This window comes from Tenrec ecaudatus, chromosome 6 (assembly GCF_050624435.1).
Source record: "Tenrec ecaudatus isolate mTenEca1 chromosome 6, mTenEca1.hap1, whole genome shotgun sequence".
In the NCBI taxonomy this organism is placed as follows: domain Eukaryota; kingdom Metazoa; phylum Chordata; class Mammalia; order Afrosoricida; family Tenrecidae; genus Tenrec; species Tenrec ecaudatus.
This window is the reverse complement of record NC_134535.1, coordinates 42,346,959-42,368,869: the sequence shown is the minus strand read 5'-3', so window position 1 is coordinate 42,368,869 and position 21,911 is coordinate 42,346,959. Positions and strand designations below refer to the sequence as shown.

The following is a 21,911-nucleotide window of genomic DNA, read 5'->3' as shown; positions in this document are numbered from 1 at the left end:
CGGACTGTAAATGCGTGTGGAAGCTCATAGTCGTGTCTTCCTTCCTTCGACCATTGCTGTGAGTTGGTTTGTGGGATTATAAAGAGACTTTTCCCCAGCTTTGTCTCCCCCAAAGACATGCCAAACATTAGGGGCTTTTTGCTAGCATATGGTGGGAGGTCAGATGCTTAGGGACATCGTCCCCGAAGGCTGCTAAGTACTTCTCCCTGAAGACTTGCAGTCATTGATTCGGTTCCTGTAGGTGGAGTTTATGCCCTGATCATGGTGCCAGGTAGCAGGTCAAACTGGCTCTATGACATCCCAATTTAGGCTGCCATCCTTTATCTAGCATCTGCCCATCTTGTCACATGAATACCCTAATCCCTCCTCTTCCTACTGCGTGGATACCCCTAGATCACCCCTCTCCCATTACTGTATTACCTATGGCACAACTGCTTCCAGTAATGTATGTCTCCACCTATAATTAGGGGACTTGCATGTCCCCAATGAATATAAAACCCTTGGCTAGCATTAAAAATCTCTCTCTCCACGAGGATCACCAAGCAGGGCTGAAGTGATCATTGCTACCATGAAATGTGCCTGAGTCCATTATTTCTCTCACTTCTATCTCTCATGCTCTCTATGACTTTACTATAGTCTTTACTTATTATCGCTGTACAATTGCATCTACCAGACCCATGATGATGTTAGAGGCAGGTGCCCTGACATTGGTTTCAACTCATAGTAACCTTGCATGCAACAGAATGAAGGACCACTGGTACACTCATTGCTCCTAATTGTTCTTATTTTTTAGTTCTTTGTTGTAGCTACTGCGTCAATCCATTTTGCTGAGTGTTTTACTCTTTTTTGCTACTCCTTTACCAAGTATGAGGTCCTTCTGCAGGGACTAGTCTTTCCTGATAACATGGAAAAATACATGAGACAAATCTCACTATCCCAGCTTTTAAGGCAGTTGTTCTCAACCTTCCTAATGCTGCACCCTTTTATACAGTTCCTCATGTGGTGGTGACTCCAACCATAAAATTATTTTTGTTGCTACTTCATCACTGTCATTTTGCTACTGTTAGGAATTAGGCAAACTCTATGAAAGGGTCATTCAATCCCTAAAGGGGTTGTGACCCACAGGCCAAGGACTGCTATTCTCGGGATCATGCTGGCTATACTTCTTCCAGGACAGGTCTGTTTGCTCTTTGGGTAGTTCAAGTACTTTCCGTATTCTTCCCTAACATCACAATTCAAAGGCATACATCCTTCTTTGGGCTCCATTCAATGTCCCAGGATTATCGAGGACTAAGCAGTGTTATGCATAGGATTCTTAGGCATTGAAATTGATTCTATGGCACTTTAAAAGAACATATTAGGAATCTTTCATTAGAAATATATATATATATATTAGTGAATATATACATTATATATATATATATATATATATATATATATAAAATTAGTGAATTTAAGCAAGCCAGAGTCATTGAATAGCAACATGGAAACACAAAAAAGAGAAATATTTAGAAGCTAATCAAATAATGTTCTGGAATGAGTGTATTTTGAATTTCAGATGCAATATCTGTCTGTCTGTCAGGTATTTTCATCTTACACCAACTGGTTTCAAGCAGGAATTCATTACTAGATACTATTATTTTAAAACGTCAGATCACTGAAGACCATACCTGCTTTTCTTTGCCACTTGATTTTACCAAACATAATGCCTGTCTCCAGTGTCTGGTCTCTTCTGACAACATGCCCAAAGAATACAAAACGAAGTCACACTACCCACACCTCTAAGGCGCATTCGGGCTGTAGATCTTCCAACACAAATTTGTTGTTCTTTTTGGCAGTGCATGATACTTTCAGTATCCTTTGCCAGGGCCACAATTCAAAAACATAGATTCTTCTTAGGGCTTCCTAATTTAATGCCCAACTTTCACATACATATGAGGCCACTGAAAATATGGCTTGGGTCAGATGCAACTCAGTCCTCAAAGCAGCATTCTTGCTTTTCAACATTTGATGAGACATTGTGGAACAGATTTATACAGTGCAACGTATCATCTAATTCCTGATTGACACACCCAGGACCATTCATTGTGAAGGCAAGCAAGACAAAACCTTTGACAATTTCAATCTTCTCTCTTATGACGTTACCTTATGGGTTAAATTGTGAGGATTTTGATCTTCTTAAAATTGAGTTCCAAATATACTGGAGTCTGCAACCCTTGATCTTCATCAGCCAGAGCTACAAATCCTCTTCATTCTCAGCAAGCAAGGTTTTGTCATCCTTAGAGCTCAGGTTGTTCATAAGACTTCCTGCAATCCTGATGCTTCATTACTCTTCAACTACTTCCAATTTTCTGCTCAGCAGACAGCTTGAATAAGTATGGTAAGCGTATACAACTCTGAAGCACATCTTCCTATTGGGTAGTTAGAACAGGGACCAGGGTGGCCACTGGGCATGCTCAGAGATTCAGGTTCCCAGGTAGGAAGGGGTGGTGCACCTAGGTGGGTGGTACACCTCGATTGGCCTCCATCTAGGCCAGGTGGGCTTGATTCAGCCAATGGGGTCAACCAATACCCTCAACTATGCCTCCTAGCGGAGGATCTGGAAAAACCAGACTCCAGAGCCCACAACTCATTTTTTTCTCTCAAGTTGCTTCTCCGGAAGAAGGCAGGGGCATGCAGCCATCTCCTCTGTCCGCAGGACTCCACGTTCGGAGTGCAGGTTCCTGAGGGAGCCTGTATAAAACCTGAAACTTCTTCTATCCTTTACAAAACTCACTGGGATCACAATGCACCTTCGGAGTGAATTCTTTCCCCGGAGAAGCCAAGGACTGAGGTATTTCACACACGAAAGACCTAACAGTTCCTATTTTTAAATCATTCCCTTGTTATGTTTGGACAACTCTTTCTGGATCCATATACAAGTTCCTCATGAGCATAATGAAGTGTTCTGGATTTCCCTTTCTTTTCAAGGCTATTCATAGTTTATTATGATCTCCACAGTTGAATGTCTTGGGATAGTCACTAAAACACGAGTAAAACTATTTCTGCTAGTCTCTGCTTTCAGTCAAGATACATCTGACACCATGAATGATATCCCTTGTTCCACATTTCTTTTAAATCCAGATGGAATTTCTGTCAACTCTCTGTTAATGTACTGCTACAATGCTTGTTGGATGATCTTCAGTACAATTTTACATGCATGTGACATTAATGATGTTGTTCTTTAAGATGAGCATCCTGTGGGGTTACCTTTCTTTAGAATGAGTACAATAAGGATCTCTTTTTGCCAATTTCTTGGCACAGATGAGTGAGTGCTTCCAATTGTTTCATAAGCTTGTTGAAACACGTCAATGTGCACTCTGTCCATTCTTGGAGCCTTGTTTGGGGTTCATACTTCCTGGGTAGCCTGTACTTCTTCCTCTAGTGCCATTTGTTCTTTTTCATATGCTGCCTCCTGAAACGGTATAATGTCCACTAGTTCTTTTGGGCGCAGTGACTCTGTGCCTTCTTTCCATCTTCTTTGGATGCTTCCTGCATCCGTCAATATTTTGCCCATGGAATCTTTCAATGTCACAATTCCAGACTTTATTTTTAATGCAATTCTTTTAGCTTAAAATATGCGGGGCATGTCCTTTCTGTTTTGCTTTTTAACTCTAGGTATGTCCATATTTCATTATAATATTACACTTTGTCGTCTAGTGCTCCCTTTTTACATATTCTGTTCATCTCTAATTTCATCATTGCTTCCATTTGCCTTAGGAACTCTGTGATTAAGAGCAAGTTTCAGAGTTTCTTATCATAGGGGCACTGATATTTTTTTATTCTGTCTATTTTATCATACATTTATTTGCTTCATGACCATCATGATGTTCCACACACATCAGCTCATCATGTCTTCTGTATTAGTGTTCAACATAACAAATCTATTGTTTAAGATGTTTTCAAAATTCAGGTGGGATATAGTCAAGCTCATATTTTGGCTCCTGTGGCTTTGATTTTGTTTCGACAGCTTCACTCTGAACTTACATATGAACAACTAGTGGTATGCTCCACAGTAATTCTTTGGCCTCATTTTAGCTGCTGATATTGAGATTCTCTGTATTCTCTTCCCAGAGTGTAACTGATTTGATTTCTGTATAGTCTGTCTGAAGAAGTCAATGTGTATAGTTGTTTGTGTTGTTGAAAAATGTATTTGATATGCATGTCATTGGTCTTGCTAGATTTAATCATGCAATCTGCAGTTTTGCTTCTGTCACTAGCATGATATTCTCCAATTACTGTTTCTTTATTTTGTTTTCAAGTCTGCTATCGTCAATGTTATATATCCCTTGTTCTACATATCCTCTGAATCCAGCCTGAATTTTTGGCATCCTGAGTACTCTGACATACCAATCGCCCATAATTATCAATGCATCTTGAGTATATGTTTGATGATTTTCATACTGAAGACACTGGTAGAATTCTTCAATTTCTGCATCACTGGCTTTGTGTTGGTGCTTGGATTTAAATTAGAGTTGTAGTAATTATATTTCCTTGAATTCAGAGAGATAGAATGCATTGTACGACAACATTGTACTTCAAGATCTTGAAATGTCTGTTTTACTAGTGAATGCAACACCGTTCCTCTTAAAGCTACCATTTCTGGTATCATAAACCATGTGATTTTCCAGTACCAGTCCATTTCAATCACTAACACTAAGATACCCATCTTTATGCATTCCGTTTCACTTAGACAACTTCTAATTTTCCTAGATCCACACATTGTGTATTGCAATTTCTAACTATTAGATTTTTGCACCTGTTTCTTCTCATTTGAGTTGTGTCCCATCAGCAAGTGATGGTCCTATAAGCTTTAATCTCATAGTCTTTGCTTCATTCATGATATTATGGTCAACTGCTATTTGAGAAGTACATGCCCCTTCACATAGATTTGCTTACTTATGTTTGACCTTCTGATAACTATTCCCTTCAACACCTCATGACCCCACAGATATGTATATATGTAAATATATAAATTTAGGTGTATTTGTATATGTATATATGTAAATACAGCAAGGAAGCAGGTGGACTTTTGGCCTCTATTTAAATCTTACTCCAGTACAAGAACACTTTGTTCTAACAATGTGGCACTGTAGGATGCTCACCCTCACACATGATTTACTGAAGACAAAATGGGTGCATAAGCAAAATGTCTTTGATGAAGAAAGCTGACGGTACACAGCTATTAAAAGATATAGTGTCTGGGATCTTAAAGGCTTAAACAAGTGGCCATCTACCATGGTAGCAACAAAGCCACATAGAAGAAAGACACCAGCCTGTGTAATCATGAGGTGTCCAGGGTATAGGTATCAGAAGGTCAAAAATATGATTCTAATCTTTAGGCTTTCAGTATGTGACAACGTCTCCATGTTACCAATAAGGTTTTCAATTACTAATTCCTTAGAAGTGGACAGCCCATTCCTACTCTGTAGTCTATACTTAGACCAGATGATTTGCTGAAACCTGTTTGTCTTGGGTGATGCCACTGGCAATTGAAATAACAGCATCACATCTCCAGCATCTCAGCAACAAAAAATCAACCACAATATGACAAACGTACATGGTTAATGATGAAATTCTAAAGAACTGTTAAATGTGGGAATCTGGTTGAGAAAAATGGGTAGGGAAGAAAACAATGAACTATGAAGCAATAGAAAGATTAAATAAAACAAACTAAGAACATGTGCTAGGGAAGGGAAATATTCACTGCCATGGAATCAATTTTAACTTATAACAATGATATAGGGCAGAAAAGAACTGCCCCTGTGAGTTTCAGAAAATGGATGTCTTGCTCTGTAGGTTGGGAAGTTAACCCCTCTGCTCCATGCTCTGGTTCCTTGTCAGGGGAAGCCAGCCCCTAACACATCATTACAGGTCCGGTAGGCGCAATTGTACAGCAATAATAAGTAAAGATCATAGTAAAGTTATAGAGAGCATAAGAGATAGAAGTGAAGTATTTAAATAAATGGAGTCCGACACCATTCATAGTAGCATGCTCACCTCAGCCCCACTAGGTGGTCCACATGGAAAGAGAGAGAGAGATTTAATGCTAGCCCAGGCCTTTTATATTCTCTGGAGACGTGCAAGACCCCTAATTACAGGTGAGGACATATGTCACTGGAAGGGGCTGTCCTATAAGTAATACAGTAATGAGAGGGGGGTGGCCTAGGGATATACACGTAATAAGAAGGGGAGGGATTGGGGTTATACATGGGATAAAATGGACAGATCCTAGGTTTAGGATGGCGGCTCAACTTTAACCTATTCCCTAGATCTCCATAGGAACCATTATCAGTAGGGTGTAAACCCCACCTTCTGGAACCAAATAAATGTCTGCAGGCATCCATTGTCTTTAACAGCAGGGAGTGGGGCCTGCCATACAGTCTGGCAATTGCTCCCCCTCTGGGAGGATGTCTATGAGCATCTGACCTGCCCCCACAGTTCCTGGTTCTGCTTCTGCTCTTGTGATGTTACAGCTGTCTTCTGGATTCAAGAGGTACACACTGCAGGGATCTTGGTTCCAGAAATAGTTGTCTCTTCATTTCTCTAGAGCCCTGGGGGCAAAGTGGGTTATGGGTTGGGCTAGCAACAGAGCAAGTAAAGTTAAGTGCATTTGTGCTGGACGTTGGATTGTAGAATGTAGTGCCTCTTGGCACTTAATTGGGGAAGCTCAGCTTGCTGGACAAAAGAAATTGTACTGAATGCCTTCTGGGTGCGGGCCACTGAAGTTGAAGCATCAGGACATTCCCCATGGAGCGTGAGAGGAATGCCTTCTGGTGGAAGCTTACATCAAAGCAGTGTGCCTCTTCAGGCATGTATTAGCAGACCTGAAAGAACTTTACAACATGTCCTGATAAGCCATTCAATCCGGAGATTTGCTTACTAGCTGTAAACTTATTAGCTTCCTTAATAAATCCTTTAATAGTGAATTTTGTCTGTGATTTCTGTATAGCCATTACAGTGGGTATTAGTACCTAGAGATCAAGTAGAGAATGCTAATTCAGGACATCATCCACCGCATGGAATTACATATATATACATTTATGTACATATTATTCATTATATCTGTATCTACGTACATTCAGGATGTCATCATTAGTGATTCTCTTGCCTCAGCTCCTTGTTATAGTGGATGTTTTTAAGGACAAGGTTGTCCTTGACTCTCTTTGGATGCCATGTACATAACCAGAGCACTCAACGTGTGTTGTATTAAATGCATGCATAAGTTAATTGAGTAACTGGAAGAGACAAATAAAAATGTATTGCCAAAGATTATAGGCTCATACATGAACAATTATTAGAAGGTATTTTAAAATTAAAATTAATGATTTTATTTAATCTCTTCTTTGACACTGTGAATCTGAATATTTTTCTTAACTTTGTCCTTTGCTTAAAATTCAATATAATTTTTTAAGACTGCTTCTTGTTAAAATTTCATGATATTTTAACTGAATCATATATGTAAACACAAAACTAAATGAAGAAAAGCTACAGAGGGCAGCTTATTGGATTATTTTATAAAATTAAACTTTGAGATGCTAGACATGCAAGCAAGTACTTATTTTTTAATCATTTTATTGGGGCTCATAAAACTCTTATCACCCTGCATACATCCATTGTGTCAAGCACATTTGTACATTTGATGCAAGCAAGTACTTATATACACATAATTTTGTGTGTGTACATCTATTTAACTAAGAGAAAGATCAAGTGGTCAGAAATGTTTATCACCAAACACACTGGATTCCTGGGGTTCTGTGGTAGTGGGTTGCCCAGCAATAACACTATCATTGGCCAAAGGAAAACTAAACACACGAATTCTCTCTGAACCACAATAGTAGAATACCAATTTTCCCCTTTGTCCTGACCAGATGATCTACAATATAAAATATAAAATAACACCACATTTCATTCAGCAGGAGAGTAGTTTAAGACTCCCAAGATTCCAATACAAATTTAACAAGTGCAATATGACTTAGTGATTCAGTTTTATCTCGCAACAGGTTTCAGGCAAAAGGAAAGCAGAATGAGAAAAAAATACTTAAAAATAATAGAAAACATTTTATGACTTGTAATATAGCTTCTTCTCTGCCTGACCAGTTTATGGTTTAAAAGGATTTTGCATCAAACTCTTCCCACAGCAACAAAAAGGAAAGCTTCTCTTACCAGGGTGGAATAAAGCTTCAACCTTGCTATAAAATTTTCTGCAGCTCTTGTTCGAAACAGACAGATCCAAAGAGGCTTTTTAGCATACAACTGATCTGGCTGATCTCCAGCTCCGGCACAAAATACAGTATAATTCGCTCTCAAACACATGTTGTAAACATTCATTATGATAGCACTTGAATGTTGAATCTACATACTGCTATCTCAGTAGACTTTTAACCAAAACTGCCAGTTACATTTCTATTTTCAGTATTTCCTGCTTAGTTTTCTTTCCTAAACTGCTGAGATTAATATTTTTAAGAGCCCATGAAGTTGTGACTATTATCTCTAATAACATGACAAATCTTTAGCGTTTTGAAATGGCAATTTAAGAGATGAAAAGGAAAAGGCATACCAATGATTTTTAATCAAAATGCCATTATTTGATAGATGAATTTTATATTATACCTTAACATCAATGGAATATTAGCATTATTAAGTACTTTTCAGTCACGATTTGATAAAAGTCAAGTCAACTATTTATATTTTTACTTTGATCAAAAGCCACATTAAAGCCTGCACCATATCCCAGCGTCTGAGACCAACTGTGTTGGATTTCTAAGTCTTATTGAATATCCCACTGTTCTTTTGCCCAAATATTCATAGAAGCCCAAACACAATCACATTCTTTAATTATTATGGGAGCAATAAACGGGTCACACAGACTGAGCTTTGTTTTTATTTTTAAATATTCAATTTTATGAGAGCCTTAACTGATTTTAACTATGAGTGACATATTCCAGTTAACAAGAGAATGTGAACACCAGATCAAAACATAACTTCAATGAAATTGGCAGTTAATTTGCATCACTTGTTATATTGATCTAAGCAATATTCTGAATTTATAACTTCATGAGAATATATCTGTGTTGCTTCTTATGTGTCGAACACTGGTAAACCATTATCAGTAGTGTCACATTTGAAAAACATAAATAAACCATATTTTTCTATTTTATTTTTTTATGTGTGAGCGATACCATGTTCCTTTACTTGTTTTGAACAATATAGCAAACACTGGAGAGAGAATTTTATAACGTTTGGATCTGAAGCTTAACACTCAAGATTACAGGAGCTCCTCAGCACGCAAACCTTAGATACTGTAGCTTCGGTTCCAGACTGCTGTATTAAAGTGAGTGACGCAATAAAGCAAGTCACACGGGTAGTTTTTGGTTTCCCAGGACACATACAAGTTACGTGTACAATATACTGTAGCTTGTTATATATGAAAGTGCATTACAAAAAATTTAAACAATTTTTGAGCATGACTAAAATGTGACAGAGAAAGATGCTGGTGCAGGCATGGTACAGCTACTATACCTGTTCAGCGCAGGGTTGACACAAACGTTCCATTTGTAAAGAACAGTGTATCCATGAAGCGTAATACAACCTGGTAAGCCTGTAGACTGATTCTAGAGCTTACCATGGATCTCATGACAGTTTGAAACAAGTATCTTTGCCTTTGAACTTTTAAAACCATTTCACAACTTTGTACAATCATGGTATAATACCATCATTCATCTAGTTCCCCAAGGTGAGTACACTTATACAGTGTAACATTTATGTCTGTTTTTTATCATCATAATAAGGCAAACCCCTAGTTATCAATTTTCCAAGGACTGCCGCTGACGTCCAAGCATGCAGATATTCCTGCCCGACCAGATGAAGCTGGAGAATTAAATTCCTCCAGTAAGTCCAATGTTGCCATTTTCACTCATCCCAAGTACCTCCGTATTTGTTTAATTCGTTTTTAGGCGTTCTCCCCTGCATAGGCCTTGCTGAGAGGTCAGTCTTTTGTGTTAAAGTTGCTTCATATGACTCTGTTCTTATTCCTTAATTCCACATTTGTAATATTTCTTCTTTTAGGACTTTCTTCAATGTTGGGAATCAGGTCCTTGGGCAATTTGATCAGTAATACCAGTGGGAGTAGATTCATTCATGGAAGCACTGAGTGGAATTGGTTCATAACGAGGAAGTGCATCTCTTTCTATGTGGTCTGATGCTGGGGATGTCGCAAACGCTGGATGACCACTGGCATTTGAATTATATTTTGGCTTTTGAGAGTAGTGCCCAGATGGTACAGGTCGTCGTGCCGGTCCTGACTGTAAAGCCTCTCTAAGAGGAGAATTCTCGATATTCTTAAATTTCTCTTGACAAGAGAGCTTTCCTGCAAAGTATCCCATGATACAAGCAGATATCAGTTTAGGGATGGAGCTGTACTTGGGATGACTTGATAGGATTCCTTTGCTAATTAATCCTCGAGTTATCAACATCCTTGTTGCCGCCAAAGACACAGATCTGAAGCAGTTTGCCTCACTGCATTCTGCAAAGACCCTCTCCCTTCCTCTGCTGGAATAGAATTGGTCTTGGAACATCTGGATTCTGCTCTCAAAAATCGGCCCTTCCATTCATCTTCCCTCCCAATGATAGCGAGGAGCGACGGAGCAACACAAGGGCAAGTAGCACCTTCAAGACCAGGAACAACTCCAGCCCATGCAGAGGGGGCAGGGAACGCACATGCACCTCGAGGTGCACCGGAAAGCGAGGGAGGGCGTGGAGGACAGGGGCTGTATGGTCCAAAAGCCACCCAGAAAGGAGCGCAAAATGACCGTGACGCCGATGTACAGTTCATCTGCGGCAGGATATGACGCCAGGCCTTCCTGTGGGGACCAGCGTGGGGTGCTTCCAAACGGACACACGTTCTTGCGTCAATGGGTTCTGCCTACTCCCTTCCCATTTTAGTAAGTCTGATATTTTACCATGGACCCTGTTGGCCCTGAGGGGTTCATCTTTCCTGGGTTCCCTGTGTTGCGGGCTCTTCTCTGTAGCAGTGTGTGTGCTCTGGTCGAATCCATTTTTGTAAGGTAGAATTAAGGTCATGAGAGTGGGGTGAAGGAAGCACCAAAGAGCTAGCGGAAAGTTTTGTGTTTCATCGGTGCTATCCTGCACCCTGACTGGCTCATCTCTTCCCTGTTACCCCTCTGTGAGGGGATGTCCAATTATCTATAGATGGGCATTGGGTCTCCACTCCATGCTCCCCCTCATTCACACTGGGTATGGTTTTATTCTCAGTCTTAGATGCCTGATACCTGATCCCATTGACACCTCATGATCACACAGGCTGGTGTGCTTCTTCCATGTGGGCTTTGTTGCTTCTGAGCTAGATGGCTGCTTGTTTATCTTCAAGCTTTTAAGACCCTAGATCCTATATCTTTTGATAGCTGGGCACCATCAACTTTCTACACCACATTTGCTTATGCACCTATTTTGTCTTCAGTGATCGTGTCAGGGAGGTGAGTATCACAGAAGGCCGGATTGTTAGAACAAGGTCTTGTGTTAATGGAGTACTTGAATTGAGACCCAAGGTGTATATGCAACCTTAATTCTTAACATATAGATATGAGTACATAGTTCTATTCTCCACTCATCATATATATATTCTTGTATGTCGGTGAAAAGACAAAAATATAATTGAAATATTTACAAGATATTTGGGAATATGCATAACTAGCTAAAATTAGATTGTAGTTATTTTTTACTAAAAATAGATATATGTACTAAAAATCACTGAATAGTACCATTAATATTAGTCAATTTTGTGGTATACAAATAATCATTCAGTACAGCTGTTAAAAGAAACCAGAATAAGCAGAAAATGATATAGCCTACAGAAGTTTTAAGAACATGCAAGAACATTTTGTATTCTTTAAGAGTTTACATACACATATAGGTATAAAAGAAATGAGAAATAGCCACTCTAAATTTTGGAATTAGTGAACTCTATGAAGGATTGTGGAGTCTTGGAGGCATAATGGTTATGTGTTGTGTTGTTCAGCTCACGGTCAGCAGTTTGGAACCACAGGTGAAAAAGAAGCCTTTCTGTCTCCTAATGGGGTACAATCTGTACACCCACATGACCAAATCTATCCTCACTTGGATTCCCTACTCAAAAATGCCATTATGTTTTATGTTTTTAATGTACGTTTGCTGTTTACAACCAATATTGGCCCCATGCACAATAATATTAAACACTTCCGGATCATGTACCACTCTTCCAGTTATTGCTACAGGGGAACCCACTGTAGTAATCACTGTTCAGTCCCTCTCACTGGTGCTGTTCCTCTTTTCAGCGACCTTGCCCTTCATGCATGTCCTTCTCTCCAGACACTAGACTCAATATAATATGTCCATCCTAGGTCTGGTTTGACATTATCCAACACAAATGTGGTCATTCTTCTGGTTGTCCATGGCATATTCAATCATCTTCAACAATACTATAATTCAAATCTATCCATTTTTGGACTCCTCATTCAGAGTCCAGTCTTCCCATGTATATGAGGTGATGGAAAATGCCGTAGCTTGAGTCACAGGTGCCTTAGTCCTCAAGGTAACATCTTTGTTTTTAACACTTTAAGATGTGTTTTGCAGAAATGTATCCCAATATATCACTTGAATGCTGTTTCTAATAGTGGATCCTAGGAAAATGAAATCCTTGAAAACTTTAATCTCGTTTCAGTTTATTTACCCTGAAATGAATTAAAATTTAAATACCCATTGGACCAAATATACACTTTGCACTGAATGAGATATTTTATCCCTTGGTCCAAAGAAGATTTTCATGATTTAATTAAATAATTTCCCAACCCTCACCACAATCCTTGAGCATTTGCAGAAGAATTTAGACTCTTAAGAATTTAGACTTTTAACAGGGACTTAAAAATCAGGATTCCCAGATATACATCAACTAATAATTATGTCAACAAACCCAGGGGAAGCTTAATTATAGATGATAGAGGCAAACTGGAGAAAATCACAAAAGTCTTTATCTAAAAAAGCCAATGCTTCTCTGTGCATATATCCTTGTCTATTCTGTTCAGTTCTGCTTTGGTCATTCTATTCTATTTTATTCAATTATTGATATATAGCTAATGTATATATATATATATATATAGCTAATATATATATATATACTATTAATTACTTTGGACATGATCCTCAAAGCATTTCCAAGAATGGATTGGGCAAAATTCCAAAGGAAGAAACAAGAAAAAGATGAAAATGTTTACAATTACAGGAGTTGATTAGATACAGCCTTTGTGTTAGGACTTACTGAAGTGGGAAACTGAAATTACTTTCAGTTCAATGTTTTTAAATGACTTACATCCAGAATTATCTGATTTAGCCAGACATCGTAGGTGGACTGGGAAGCAGTTTTCATTAATGAACTAACTCATCTTTTCTTTTTAACTGACTCAGAATATTGAACTGAAAGAGCCAACTGAATAGACCAAACTAATAGCATTACAACATTATCAATTTAAAGCCCCATTGAAACTTTACCCTGAACTAAGGATAGTTAAACCTGGTGTTTTCCACTACTGTAAGAAATCTGGTCAATGAAAAAGTGGTTGTTACAAACTTAGAAACTTAACGAACTGAATAAAGTTTCTTCTGTTGACTGCTCATCAATTTGATTTTCAATGAAGACTCTTCATTTATAAATCATTGGCTTTCCATGTGATGACACTAAAGTCTCAAGGAGAAACACAACTTATCATCCATGGGGCGCCTTGAAAATAATTGTGGTGCCACATTTTCTTCTATAACTTAATTTCTCCCAAAAATCTGTATCCTGGTATATAAAAATGTCTAATAAAATGGAGAATGCAAATCAATCATAATGAGATTTCAATTGTGTCTATGTATTGGCAATACCATGGCTTGGCACAAATCAATAAGGAGTCTTAATTCATTCTGAGCTTATTACAATATTTCTCATTCTATTGAAGACTTGTATCCATTTTTGCTGACCACTGCTACTTTAATCGGAGACAGATTTTTTATGTAAATGAAATTGACATGTAAAATTCATAAGAAAAGGGCAAATATCATTAAACTGACCTAATATCCCAAAGGTCATCAAGAAGATTCCATCAGAATTAGATCAAAATGTAGAGGTAACTTGCTGTTTGCAAGTTCTGTGTTTGTTGCTAGCTGGAATCGAGTCCACTCTGTCTCATAGTGACATCCTGTACAGCAGTAGGATACATGGCCCAGCCCTGTGCCACCTTCGTAATCATTCTTACGTTAGAGCCCATTGTTACAGTCATTGTGTCAGTATATTTTGTCCAGAGTCTTATTCTTGCTCTCTGGCCCTCTGCTTTATCAAGCCTGCTGTCCTTTCCCGAGACTGGTCTCTCCTGATAAGTCTTACCTTCCTCCTTCCACAGAGCATTCTGGCTGTACTTCTTACAAGACAAATTTGTTTGTTCTTTTGGTAGCCCATGGTATTTTCAGTAGTTTTCTCTAGAATCATAATTCAGATAAACCATTCATCCTCTGTCTTTCTTATTCAATGTCCAACCTTCACATGTATATGAGAACATTGAAACTACTATAGCTTGTCAGGCACACATTACTCCTTAAAGTAATAGCCTTGCCTTTCAGGCAGCAGATTTACCCAACACAACATACAACCCACTATTGTACTAGGGCTCTTTCTCTTTGTATAGTGACTACAAATATGAATCAGTGATAATTTACAGGTTTTCATATACTGATAGGAACTTTTCTTTTCTGGAATGCAATGCAAGTACCTGTACCCAAGAAACTTCCTAAAAATATCATAACATCTTAAGGAGTCTCAAAACTATACTGTAGTGTTAGAGGAATTCATTTAACTAGACAAGTCATTAGAAGAATATATGTGTCTTTTTCCCTATTTTTTAGATGCAATATTGTCTTTATCATACCCAATATTCTGTACTTGTAGAAAGAACTATGGCATAATAAAACTCAGTTTATTAACCTTTCTCAAATTTACCCTGTATTACTTTAAAGTTTGTTAAGATAATTCCATTTAGATCTAAGAAACTTACCCCATATAAAATGATAACTAAGAGAAAAATAACTTCCTTATATTTCTACATACAGAGAAATTGAAATATTATCTAATCAGAGAAATTGAAATGTTATCAACCTTTAAAATTATTTTAAAAATTTCTCCCCATACTAAAGGTCTTTTGGTAGAAAACATTTCGAGTCTCCAAATTTGCTTATAATTTTGGAATCATGGAGCCAAGCAATTATGGAAAACATATTAATTAAAAGATTTTCTTGAGCATCTTTGTCATAAAACAAAAAACCAAAGCACACTCACTCTCATCAAATTGATGCTGACTCATAGTGACTCGATAGAATAGGATGTAACTGTCCTTGTGAGCTTCAGAGCGTGTAACTCTTTAAGGGACTAGAAACCCTGTCTTTCTCCCAGAGTGCCCGGAGCCGTGGTTCTCAACCTTCCTCATGCCGCAACCCTTTAACACAGTTCCTCATACTGTGTTGAACCCGAACTATAAAATTATTTTCGTTGCTACTTCATAACTGTAATTTTGCTACTGTTATGAAACATAATATAAATATCTGATATGCAGGATGTATTTTCATTGTTCCAAACTGAACATCATTAAAGCATAGTGATTAATCACAAAACAGTCTTCATGCCTGGGATTCATATGTGGGCATATCTGCATGTGAGCGGACCCGCCTGGATACAGATAAAGGAGTGGTTTCTCAGTTCCTAAGACCATAGAAAATATGTGTTTTCTGATGGTCCTAGGTGACCCCTGTGAAAGGCTCGTTCCACCTCCAAAGTGGTCGCGACCCACAGGTTGAGAAATGCTGGCCTAGAGCTTTCAATTTGCTGACCTTGCAGTTAGCAGCCCAACACATAACCACTTCACCAGCTAGAGTCCAACGGTAATAGTGACACTTAGTGATAAATGACAAGATGAAAACATTTGGATATATTTGTCTCAGCTAAAGAAATCTAAAACTCCTTCATAGACCTGTCAGCACTCTTGAGATCTAAGGAAAGCTTAAAATACTGCAATGGTCAAATGTGGATGACATCTGAAATAGATGGCTGCCACCAATTAAATGGAACAAGATCTTTATGTAAATTGGGAAACAGAATGGAATCCTAGGACTCTTAATTATCCCTGCATTATTTATTGCACTTTGCACTTACAGACATTTCTCCTGAAAAAAACCTTACCCTTGATGCAGTTAAAAGAAGAAACTGACTTTATTACATTTTTAATTTATTTGCTTTATTGTACAATACTTGGATACTTTCTTTTTAAACTCTCCTTAAGTTTTCTCTTATTGTTCACACTAATTCTCATTAACATTTGAAAGAAAGTACCTTTCTTGGAGTAATACAATTGGTAGATAGTCACTAATCTGACTGCTGGATTTATCATAAAACCATTTATCATACTTCTAGACATGCTAATTCTGACCCTTTGTTCGTGCTTCTATTTTACTATAGCTCTATATCTTGTCCCAGCATAAATTCCAGCATCATATTTATATTAACTTCACCTTTTTGCCAATATCTTCACCTAATTCTAACATCACCTTTATATTAACTCTGTGTTAGATTACAGCATTCCTGGATTGTCATCCTAACCTTAAATATTAAGTTTTGATATAATTTATATTTAGATTTTTCACTTGGACTTGTTCAAAGAAAAGTGACACCATCAGATATGAAATAAAGCTTTTGCTGTGATATTCTTTAGCTGACAAAATGATGCCTATAGATATGTTCTATATCTATAGAACTGACAAAATGATACCTATAGATATTTATATAGATATAAAGATGCCTATATTTTCTAAATTTTTGATCAACTCTACTATCAAAATGTTAGAAGAACAAAGATAAAGTTAACCAAATTTTCTCCTGCATACTAATCTTCAGTCCACTGAAGATGGGAGACTGTTCATTGGTAACAGCAGAAAATTGGCTTAACCAAACCCATCAAATCATTCATCGAACCATAATTATTTCAGCATCAGTATGACCTGCTCTCCACAGTCCTGAACACAGATTCTTATTGGAGGGATCATATTATGAAATAATAAGGACTTTTAATTCCGATAGGAGACCTAGTGGCATAGTGAGTTGCTCTTTGGCCCCTTAGTAAGGTCAGCAGTTGGACACCGGCATTTGCACCACAGGTGAACAATGTGACGTTCTACACCAGTGAAGAGTTATAGTCTCAGGCACTCACAGGAGCCACTGTACACTGTCCCACAAGGTCACTACAAATCACAATCAACCCAATGGGAGTGAGTTTGATTTTTGGTTTTAATGCAGATGATGAGATTATGTCTGGATACTACCCTTTGTGGATTTCTGGATCATAAAAAGCAATTTATGCTTGATCTTCTAGAAATTCCTTGAATCCTCATTCTTTTAAAAATCATTTTTAAGGACTCCTACAACTCTTATCATAATCCATACATACACCAATTGTGTAAAGCACATCTGTACATTCATTGCCCTCATCTTCTCAAAACATTTGCTCTCCACCTAAGCCCCTGGCATCAACTCCTCATTTTCGCCCTCCCTCCCCACTCCCCCTCACTCATGAAACCTTGATAATTTATAAATTATTATTTTGTCATATCTTGCACTGCCCAAATTCTCATTCTTATAATGAAAGTGCACAATCAGTGATTTAGAGGTCCTTACGTAACAAAAGAGTAATTAAACTTATTCCTTTAATAGACAGACTTATAAAAGTTTGTTTTGTTTTTCAGAGCTTTATTGCCAGTCCATTGTATTCCTCAAGCAGATAAGCCTCTTCTGAACATTGTCCAAGACCATGGGACAACATTCAAATGCTATTACTGAAAACTGTGGAGGCTCAACTACTGTCTCTAAAATCTTTTTGTAAATTTGGTGCCAGAGAATAGAAAGATCCTTGATTTTATTATTGCCAAGCATAGTGGAATTCACAATATTGATAATACCCTCTGTTACATTACGTAAATACCACTGAAAAAATAGAACAAGGTAGTAGGAGTAGTAGGATAAATCACCAAAATCCTCCTCAACTAAAACGGGGTCATTTTTTTCCAAAGTATTTTCAGTTTGCTAGTAAATGATTTTGGTTCCAAATTCTGCTCCAGACTGCAAAATGGATAAACTTTATTTGTTATCATCTTCGGAAAAGTTAAATCTTTAATGCATTTTTATCAGATACTTAAATCCAAAACCAAAACCTCATTAACTATTCAGCATCTCATGTACCTGGAAAATAACCATATAACTCAGTCTCTCTAACGTCTTCTCTTGGCAATATTTGACAGTACCGTAATCAAAAGTAGACTAATAATTGTTCATCTAATATGGTCTACTATCTGCTTTCTTAACACCTAAAGTTAATTCAGTCCAAAGTTAAGTCACCTAGAGATAAGATCTGGTGAAAACCTTGAAATAGATGGTTCCCCACTATTTCATTTCAGTCGGTATTTGGGTCTTTAAATCTTTCCAACAGCCTGTGGTCATTTGAGTTCATATGAAAACAACCAACCCAAAAGACGGGTCACCCCTTACAGCAGCTTCATCAATTGGAGCAATATCCTAGCAGGATCTAAAATGGTGGCACTTAAGCTACCTCAGTAATCTAAACCTGGCCCATTGTTGGCTTGGGCAGTTATAGAAAACAAGTAAAGTACACTTTTCTGGACACAGTGCCCAATGTTCCAGGAAGCCTACACTTGTTCATTTCAAAGAACTCCTTCCAAAAACCAGGTTTCCACACCCCAATCCATGGATACCCGGTAACGGGAAATTAAAAATATATATAAAAACACGTTACTTTAACCTGTTTCCAGATTGTCTAGCATATATGTCTGAAAACTTGAGCCTTTTAAAATTTACGTCAGCTTTAAAAATTACTTTTAAAATCCTGCTATTTTTCTATTTTGAATTTAAACATGCTCATGCATCGGCCTATGTAAATGTATTAGTGCTAAGTCTTTCATGCTTCTTGAGTTGAGTGTTTTAGTCCTCAAAATACAGCATTTGTTTCTACTTCTGCCAGAGTGACGGGTTTTCTTCTACAACAGAGTTATATTTATAGGTCTTTGTTCATTGTAAACAGTGTTAGAGGTTAAAGTCTGATAAGCCAGTTTGCAGAAGGCTATGGGTGGACAGGACAATCTTGAGTAAAGATTTATGCTGAACCTTTAACCAACCACAGTTGTAGCAGTTCATTGATAGGGAGCGGCTAGAGGTTCAACCTGGATTTAGAAAGGACATGGAACAAGGGATATCATTGCTGATGTCCTATAGATTTTTGCTGAAAAGCAGAAAATACCAGATAGCTGCTTGCTTATGTTATTTTGACTGTGCCACACATTTGACTGTGTGGATCATAACAAACTATGAAGAAACATGAGAAGACTGGAATTACAGAACACTTCATTGTGCTCTTGAAGAACTTTTACATGGATCAAGAAGCATTTGTGCAAACAGAACAAATAAATACTGCATGATTTAAAATTAGGAAAGGTATATGACAGGATGTATCTTTCACCATACTTATTACATCCACATGCTGCATAAATAATCAGAGAAGCTGGGTTGAACAGAGGAGAATATAGCATCAGGATTGAAAGAAGGCTTATTAGCAGGCTGAAAGAAGCAGAGGCCACAATTGTGCTTGCTGAGAATGAGAAGGACTTGAAGCACTTGACGAAGATGGAGGGTTGCAGCCTACAGTCTGCAGCACAGCGCAGTGTAAAGAAGGCCAAAGCTGCACCAGGGATCAATTGGTAACATCGTGGTAAGAGGAGGAGAGATTGAAGTTGTCAAGAATTTCATATTGCTTAAATCCACAAGTCATGCTCCTTAAAGTAACAGTCAAAAGCTAAAAAGTCAAATAACATAGGGTAAATCCATAGCTCAAGACCTTTCTAGAGTATTGAAAAACAAGGGTGTTACTTTGAGGACTAAAGTGTGCCTGCTCTAAGTCATGGCATTTCTAAATGCTTCGTCTGCATGTGAAAGTTGACATTGAATAAAGAAGACCAAAGAAGAATCAACACAATTGCAAAGAATATTCTATGCACCACGGAAAAACTAATCTTTCTTGGAAGAAAGATGGTCAAAGTGCTCCTTAGAGTCAAGGATGTCTAGACTTCATCTTACGTATGGCAGGAGCTACCAGTTCCTGGAGAAGGACAGCATGTTTGGTAAGGTACAGGGCAGAGAAGCGGGAGAACGTCTTCACAGAGATGGGTTAGCTCAGTGGCTGCATTAATGGTCTCAAAAATAGGCACAATGGTAAAGATGTTTCCCAGGACCTGGTAGTGTTTTATTCTGTTGTACACCTGGTCCCTAAGGGTAGAACTGATGGCAGATGACATCAGTAAAGCTGTGGATGACAACGAGAACCCAAAATCCATTAGACTCCACACTTGGATTAAGCCAGGGAGGTGATATTGTTACTAAGGGACACAATGCTTTAGAAAACAGACAAATGCCGATTTAGCTATGCTAAAGTTTAATACCTTATCACTTGGTCTCCCTTTTGACCCATTTGAAATTTGTTCTAGATTTTTTTTCCTGTGATGTTTTCAACTGAGGTTTTTCTATGTTTTACTTTATTATTGCTTTACAGATTTGTTTTGTGTGTTTTTCTCTAAATAAAATTCAGGATAGCTGAATCTAGAGAAACAGTAGCTGAATAAATTATATCTTGGGGTTATGGCAGGGGAGTTAGGGGAAAATGTGGAACTAAATGAATACAAGAAATAAAAATGTTCTAAAATTGTTATTATAGTTTCAAAAATAAAATATTTTTAAACTAGTGAACTGTATGATATGTGAATTAGGTATCAATGAAACTTAAAATAAAAATAAAAATAGCTTGTACTTTTATGGGTCTATGTTTTTTCAATAAAACTTACTTACATCAATACATATATATATACATATATCAATATAATAAATTTTATTTTGTATGTTCTCTAATTCAGATTATTGTAAGTCTGTAACCTGACATATTCTGAATACATATTGCTGAGACAATAGTTGTTTTGTTTTGATAATGAAAACAAATCACACAGGTAAGGTTAGAGTGATTCAGTAGAAAAAAACACCCCTTTGAATATTTAATATTCCAAGAAAAATTACTCGAGATGACACTGTCAAGATAAATAATGCATTTTTTATTTTCATAAAATAATTTACCACTGCTGCATACAGATATTGCTTTGTATTCATTTTGTATCATCTGTTTATGAAAAAAAATCTTTGGTTTCAGCTTAGAGGGAAAAAAAGGAATTGATTTTTTTTCATAATCCTAAAAGCAAAGTCTTAATGCAAAAAATAAATACAAAATATCATCTCTTAGTTTATATTACCTATTTTTCCCACATATTAATATTGGAAGGTCCATATATTCTTTTCTATGTTTTCACTTAAAGTAAAATCAGTTGTCATACATAGAATTGCATCATGAAAACCTATTCTTCAGATGCCCATGAATATGACTTGTCAAAGTAGAGTGTGCAATCATACAAATTTAGGTATATACATGTCTGTATATGCAAAATTGGATACATATTGTAATGTTGTTAAGATCTTTCTCATCTACAAAACCTGATTTATGATAAACCTATGAGTATCAGAGAGCTGTGCTCTATAGAGCCTTTATTGGTGATGTTTTAGAAGTATGTCATCGTTGGTTTAAGATGTCTGTGAGCAGACTGGACTATCTAATCTTTGTATTAATAAATGAGAAAAGTGATCATTTGTACTATGTATGACTCTAAAGTCGATGATGGTGGTGAACTGACAATCTGAC

The 21,911-nt window shown here is 37.3% G+C and overlaps 1 pseudogene; it reads right to left on the bottom strand.

Annotated features, from left to right (window-relative positions):
* Positions 1-9,951: 9,951 nt before the first annotated feature.
* On the bottom strand, positions 9,952-10,659 carry LOC142450789 (OCIA domain-containing protein 1 pseudogene; annotated as a pseudogene).
* Positions 10,660-21,911: the final 11,252 nt, after the last annotated feature.